Genomic DNA, 7711 nt, shown 5'->3' with positions numbered 1-7711 from the left:
TAAATTCTGTCATTCACAGTTATACACTGACTTTCTAAAGCCCATCATTTAAATAATTATTTCAGATACTGGGAAAGAGAAAATTCCTTAAAAACGGGACACTGATATGAAGAACCCAGATCTGTCATCCAGACGGGAAGATCAGTCACCGGCATGATGTTTACATTCCCACCACAGACACCCATCCCATATGAAATGCATGTTAGAGAGTCCTCTGTACTTCCAAAACGATAAGAATAAATCTTCCTGTCACTTTAGGTCACAGTCTCACAGTCCTCAAATAATCACCCGTAGATAGAGCCCTCAGCAAATTTGTTATCAGAGGTATGTGTTTACACATGGCAAGTCTCTGAGAAATAAAGGAAAAAAAAGAAAATATTGTCAGTGAAAAGAAAGTTCTTCCTTCCAGAAACTAATATGATGAGTGTTTAAAACACAGCAGAACATAAAACTATTTTTATATTCAAAACAAACTAGGATATGATTAGTATTAAGTGCAATGAAAGTTGTTGTAAATACATATTTTTTGTTCATTTGCTCTCTCAACACACATTCCATTGTTTCCCATAGCTACTGGGTAGTGCATCTAATCTCCCCTCCTTGTATCCTTCTACACTCCCCGCTCTTGTCACAGGCAGTAGACCAGGAGCCTTAAAGGCTCCCAAACACTCTAGCTTCTGGTTGGGTTCAGCCCTTAGGGTGCCCTGGCTCAAGTTGAGAGGGAGCAGAAGAGGGAGATGGAATGTTTAAGCTGCTTCCCAGAGTCCTGGCTGCACTTAGGTTCACTCCTTGACCAAAGGTCACTTCCAACTCTTGCCCTCTGTGCATCCACCCCTCCACCCTCAACACCTGCTAGGCTCTACCAGCTGCTCTTCCCTTATTTCTTCAGGCTTCAGGATTGCCCAGTTGGATATGATGTTACTAGCTTGAGGGAGTGTAGTATTTCTTATGGTTTCTCTATATGCTTGCAAATAGCTCTTTTATTAAGCTCTTCTCAAATTACCAAGGGTGTGTATTCCATATCTTTCTGACTTGGCCCCTGACTGATATATTAATTGAAAGTTATTATACTGGTAAGCCTATTGTTGTAAACGCCCTCAAAGTTGCTTAGCTTCTAGCACAGAATTTATCTTACTTTATTATCCAAGTTTAAAAAAGATGTACTTATTTCTCATTTGTTTCAAAAATGGATTTATGTTTTTTTTTCTTTTAGGTTATATGTTAGTCCAGTAAAGGAAGATGATAGGTAAAATCAGTATTATTTCTATGACTTGTGACATTTTAAGTAATTTTATGCCCATATAAATCAGTAGCAACTTCTTCTTCCAAATCATAGACTAAGTATTACTCAATTAATCTTTTCATAATATGAAAATTTGGGAAACTTGGCTAATGACTTAACTTTTGATGTAATGTTTTTGCTCAATAGCTTAAATCCATGACAATGTTTACATTTGTTATATTGTATTGAAAGCCATTAGGCTAAGAAAGGATGTGTTCCTAAACATTGTTTATTATAAAAGAACAATCTATTCCAAAATAACAACCCTCAGAGAGTAAAAACAGAGTATGCTTGAGTCAACAATTGTGAAGATCTTGGACAGAATGGTGAGTAATGGAGTTAATAATCTAGAAATATGAATATTGACACTACCAAAACCAAATTTGTTGACTAAATTAATGTCATACTTTTCACCTTCTTGCATAACTTTAATGTATTTGATGACATTTAATGTATTTGATGATTTGTTTTGTCTAATATCGAAGTATGCTTACACCATTCCACCACATAATACTTTCATCGAATGCTAATTATTTTACTAATTTTAACATAATTAAATATAAATGGTAAACTTCTGTCAAGATGTATTAATCATTGTTTTTTTTTTCCTTTTTCTCAGTTAAAAAAGTATTGTTCCTGAAAGAGAACTGGACCAAATTCAAAATGTGATACTCCAGAAGAAGAAGAAAAAAAGCCGCTAAAGGAAACATTAAGCCAAGAGAAGTGACAAATCACAACAAATAACAGATGATATATCCCTACTGAGAAAGACATCTCAATTCAATTTGCTAAATTATTTTATTTATCTCTGAGTGGCAATATGAATGATCTATTTGTTTTGATGAACACTCAAACTTTGCAGAATGGAAAATTGTACTGCTTCTAACATGTCAAATTTGGATACAGTAAAAGAATGTGTGAATTAAATTGGTTTTTAATATACTGCATTAGAAGATGAATTGTCAGCTTAAAAATATCTTTCCAGTAGCTTTATTTGAACCAAACACTTTTCTTAAGAAGAATCGCATAAGTGTGCAAACTAAAATAATAGTTGATTATGTCTTGGTCCCTACATTTGAAATGTTCTTGAAATTCTAAATGCAGTAAAAGGCTAAGAAGATTATACAAAGAGAACTATCTAGTTTGATCAAAGACATTGGCAGTGAATTAGAAAGGGTTTTATAGTCCCAGACTAAACAATTTGGCAAAATCCTTAATTTCAGTGTCTTTCTTCCTTCATGCATTTATCCATTTTAGAAATACTCTGAAGTGCAAAGTTTGTCTTAGGAAGTAGGGATTAGATATGGAAACTTCCCTGTCTTCAAGGAAAAGAAAAATGGTCCAAGGATTTCATGTGAGTAATTGGAACGGTCATATATCTGAAAATGATCAGAATATTCCAGAACTATGTCTTTGGAGACTTTACCCTACTGTTGAGGAGCCTGGGAAATGAATTCTAAGTTGAGACCTAAAAGATGCGGAGGAATGACCTAAGTGAACAGAGAAGGGTTCAAGTGAAGGAGTTTCCAAGCAGAGGTAGTAACATCTTCAAAACGCCAGAAATGAGAGGGCCCTATACCACCTGCAAATCTGAAGAAGTTGAGTTTGGCAAGAACAAAGATGTGAAGTTTCGACAGAGGACATTGCTGACATAAAATAAGTTGTGGAAAGAATTTTTAGAATGGTGAGGTGAAAAAAAAGTTATTAGTGATTGTCTCTAAAATCTTTGTTGGGATAGAAACTAGCTTTGGTTATGGCTATACCCAACTTTGGGCTAAGAAGCAAGACTCTGAGGAAGGCTGGTAGCAAGTAGCAAAGTCAAGAATAGAGAAAGCTAATCAATCTGCATGGGAAATAAACAGGCTTTTATGGTTTGAGGACATGAGAAAATGAGAAGGAGTGGGGAGATAAAAGAGCAGGGATAGAAATATGAGTGGGGGCAAAGAAGTGATAAAACAGGTAATTTATTTCTTTCACTGTGTTGAAAACGCCCTTTATCACCTTTCCCCAAAACATTCAGTATTGTCTATCAGGAAGACAAAAGACATGTAAGATTTTTACTATTTTGTCTAGTATTTTTTGAAATCAAAGGAAGAGTCCAAGTTCCACATCTATTGTGATACCAGAGCAGAGAGGGACAGACCCGTTAGAATCAATACATAGAATAAAACAGTAATTCAATGGAAAGAGGGTGTAGGAGTGGGAGGTGAAGCTGGAAACTGCAGAAATGTGGGAGAGAGTGTGAGGCTGTTCATGAGACAATGTGCAGGAGTTGGAGCCAATCCTAGAAATTCCAGGGACTGGGGGCTCCAGCTGATGCTTAGGGTATACAGAACTTGAGGAAGCTTGGGATTGACTTAAGNACTGGGAGCTCCAGCTGATGCTTAGGGTATACAGAACTTGAGGAAGCTTGGGATTGACTTAAGGATGATGGCGGTGTTAAGCAGAGTAGCACCTGACTCCATTTGTGCTCGTAATACATGGTGGAAACAAGCATGGAGGGAGGCAAGACTGAGACTGGGAGGCCAGTCAGGGAAGCATCTATGTAGGGTCACTTGCAAAACCACCCTTGAGTCCGATTTTCTGGAACGGCTCCCCTGACTATGATGTCAATTAGCCTGGTCCCATCCTGGGAACTTGGACCAGGTGCTGAGACCTTAGTGAAAGCCATCACCCCCTGTCTTGGAGAAGTGTCCAATACAGCTGGGTGATCGTTTGTATGTGAATGTATGCATTGGGGAGGGAATTAATTATAAATGGATCAAGAAATAACAGTATCATTCAACTGGTTATTATTCCGAGGCAATTTGCAAGTATAAAATTGTGTGTGTGTTTACTCATTCAATAAGAAAATTGTTGAGCGCTCAATTGAATCAAATTGGAAATTTATAAGCCCCATATTCGGTAATTCTGCCCTGGTAGAAAAGTAGACCTCAAATCAGAGACTATCAGTCTTAATAAGCAGTTAATGAAGGAGCTTGAAATAAAGACAATCTGTTCACTTGGGTGCTTTGAAAAGACAAGCCCCAAGCTAGCCATTACTTCTTGTTAATAGACACAGAAGCTAGTGAATATAAAATTTATACCCCTGTTACCATAACATTTAAGTTACATCTTTATACTCATTCTGTATCTTGTCATCATAGAGTTATGTTTCTATCTAAATATCTACTTCCTAAGAAGGACAAAGAGCCTTCCCATAATATTAAAAAGTCTCTTTCCAATAATTGCAAGGACTATATAGACTCTAAACTTAAGATTAGTGATGTGTGTGTTAAAGGAAAGTATCTTTGTTAGAACGGTTGCAAGAAAATTTTCTTCCTTAAAGATTTAAATGTAGCTTGTCATAAGAGGTTGACTTTAAATGAATCATAGAGACAATGACAGTATTGATCAAACTCTAAGTATTCAGTTTGTATGAAAGAGCCATGAATATTCTATTAAAATTAAAACAATAACTAATGACTTTTACAGGCTCCCACAATCATATCTGGCTCTTGGCTCTCTGTCTCTGTCTACTCAGGCTGCCACAACAAAATAACATAGATTGCCTCACTTTAGCAACAGAAATTTATTTCTGTTCTGGAGGCTGGGAAGTCCAAGATCAGGATGCCAGCACTGTCTGGTTCCAAGCTTCCTGGCTTGCAGATAGCTGCCTACTAGCTGTGTCCACACATAATGGAGAGAGAAAGAGAGCAAGTTCTCTCATGTCTCTTCTTCTAAAGACACCAATTCCATTTCCAGGGCCCCATCCTTATGCCCTCTTCTAAACCAATGCATCTCCCAAAGGCTCCACCTCCAAGTCCCATCAGATTGGGGCACGGGCCTCAGCATATGAATTTTGGGGGTGGAGTCAGTCCATAGCAGTCCCCCTGTGCTTGTATGATAGCCTTTCCTTCCCTTCCTGCAGATGAAGGCTGTGGGCTCCTCTCTAAGCCCACCCACCCCCTTGCCATGGGCTCTGAGGAGTTCTTCCTGCTCAGGGATGTCACTTCCGGTACTCCTCTCTCTTCTATATCCCCAGCGTTCCTTTCTCTGCTGGATTGGTGTCATCAGTCTATACACTACTGTGAGTTCTCTATCTTTAAAATCAATATAAAAATAAAATTTAGGAACCTTTCCACCCTACATGCCCTCCAAGCTTACTGCCTCATTTCTTTACTCCTATTACAGCAAATCACCCTAAGTAATGTGCCTATACTCCTTCTCACTAACTTCTCTCCTTCCATCCTCTCAGTTTTCAAAAGAAATAATGCCATGACTCAAACAATCTGAAGAACTATAAACAAAGAAANTCCTATTACAGCAAATCACCCTAAGTAATGTGCCTATACTCCTTCTCACTAACTTCGCTTCTTCCATCCTCTCAGTTTTCAAAAGAAATAATGCCATGACTCAAACAATCTGAAGAACTATAAACAAAGAAATCTTGCTTCTGCACCTGCCCCTCCCTATCCATATATGAACCATTCTGTTAGTTTCTTTTTTTTTTTTAAGATTTTATTTATTTATTTGACAGAGATAGAGACAGCCAGCAAGAGAGGGAACACAAGCAGGGGGAGTGGGAGAGGAAGAAGCAGGTTCATAGCAGAGGAGCCTGATGTGGGGCTTGATCCCATAACGCCGGGATCACGTCCTGAGCCAAAGGCAGACGCTTAACCGCTGTGCCACCCAGGCACCCCCATTCTGTTAGTTTCTAATTTTCTGGTCCTTTCTTTTGCAGAAGTCAGTACACTGTACAGTCTGTTCTGCATTTTATTTGTTTTCACTCAAACCTGAGGATTTTTCCACTGTCAATGTTTAAAGAGCTCTTTCATTCCATTTTATCTTTTTANACTGTACAGTCTGTTCTGCATTTTATTTGTTTTCACTCAAACCTGAGGATTTTTCCACTGTCAATGTTTAAAGAGCTCTTTCATTCCATTTTATCTTTTTAATGGCTGCATGTCATCATTTATTCTCCCATTCCTCTCTTGATGGACACTTGCTTGTTACTGTCATACATACAAAACTACATGTGGCATTTCATATTTATGCAAGTGTCTGTGCAGAATAATTTTCTAGTAGTAGACTGTTTGCTCAAAGGGTAAATGCATCTGTAATTTATGGCCAAGATTTGTTAGGAGTTGTTCCATTTTCTACTCCAGCTAACAACATATGAAACTGTTATTTTCCTGAAACCTTGCCAGCTGAGTGTATTGTCGTATGTTGTACTGATAGATCCACAAAACAATCATATTTAAGTGTGGTTGGAATTTGCATTTCTATAATTATGAATGCCATTGAACATTTTCTCTGTATGGTTAAAGACTATTGTTATTTCTTTCTCTGTTAACAGGTTTTATATACAAAGCCTTTTTAACAAAGCCTTTGCCTATTTTTCTGTAGGTTGCTGGTCCTTTTCTTCTCAATTTCTTTGAGCTTTCTATATACTAAAGAGATTACCCAATTATCTGTGATATGAACACATATTCCTTCAACTTACTCTAATCAAGTTTTTCCCCTTACACATTACTAAAATTTCCATTGTTGAGATCAAACCTGACCTCTGTGTAGCTAATCCAACAATCAGTTCTCAGTTACTGTCTAACTTGATCAGCTGGCAGTTTTCCCCATAACTGATCACTCCCTCCTCCTTGAAATACTTTCTTCACATGACTTCCTGGATGCTGAACATGCTGTCTATACATTGACACATCTAAATCCTGTATCTCCATCTTGCAACTCTCCACTGAAAGCCAGTCTTACCTGTTACCTCTACACATGGGACTATTATAGGAATCTCAAACTCAGTGTGTTCTGCTGAGTTTTTTACCCTTCCAAATGAATTTCTTTGATAGAATTACCCATTCTCTATCTTTTCAGTAAAGGAAAACTCTGTCCTTCCAGCTGCTCAGGCTATAAGTCTCAGAAACATCTTTAACCACCCCCTCTTTTTTCTCACTCCCCATGTTCAATCCATCAGCAAAATCTGTTATCTTTACCTTCAAAATGTATCTACAACCTGATACTTCTTTCCAACTGCACCTCTACCACCTTGTCCCAGACATCATGTTTTCTCTACAGATTATTGCATTAATTCCTAACTAATCTCCCTGCTTTAGCCCAGCACACTTTCTATATATTCTCACAATAGCGATCAGAGTGATCTTTCTGAAAGGTCAGCCAGATCATATTGTTTTTCTGTGCAAAATCTGCCAATAGTTTCCCTTGAGACTCAGGGTAGAAGTCAAAATCATAATAATAGCTTACAAGATTTCACGTCAAGGGCTAATTTTTCACTTTATTCTCCCTCACTTCTTTTTTTTTTTTTTTAAGATTTATTTATTTCAGAGAGAGAGAGAGAGAGAACACAGGGAGGAGGGGCAGAGGGAGCAGGAAAGAGAGAATCTCAAGCAGACTCCTTGCTCCACACAGAGCCCAAAGTGG

At 37.8% G+C, this 7711-nt stretch overlaps 1 protein-coding gene across 4 annotated transcripts in view; it reads right to left on the bottom strand.

Moving 5' to 3' along the window:
- Positions 1-7711, bottom strand: part of KCNIP4 (potassium voltage-gated channel interacting protein 4) — a 1152721-nt gene that overhangs the window by 382290 nt on the left and 762720 nt on the right. The window lies entirely within an intron of this gene.

This window comes from Ailuropoda melanoleuca, chromosome 11 (assembly GCF_002007445.2).
Source record: "Ailuropoda melanoleuca isolate Jingjing chromosome 11, ASM200744v2, whole genome shotgun sequence".
Classification (NCBI taxonomy): Eukaryota; Metazoa; Chordata; class Mammalia; order Carnivora; family Ursidae; genus Ailuropoda; species Ailuropoda melanoleuca.
Note: the sequence above shows the minus strand (reverse complement) of the source record. Positions and strands in the feature narration are given on the sequence as shown.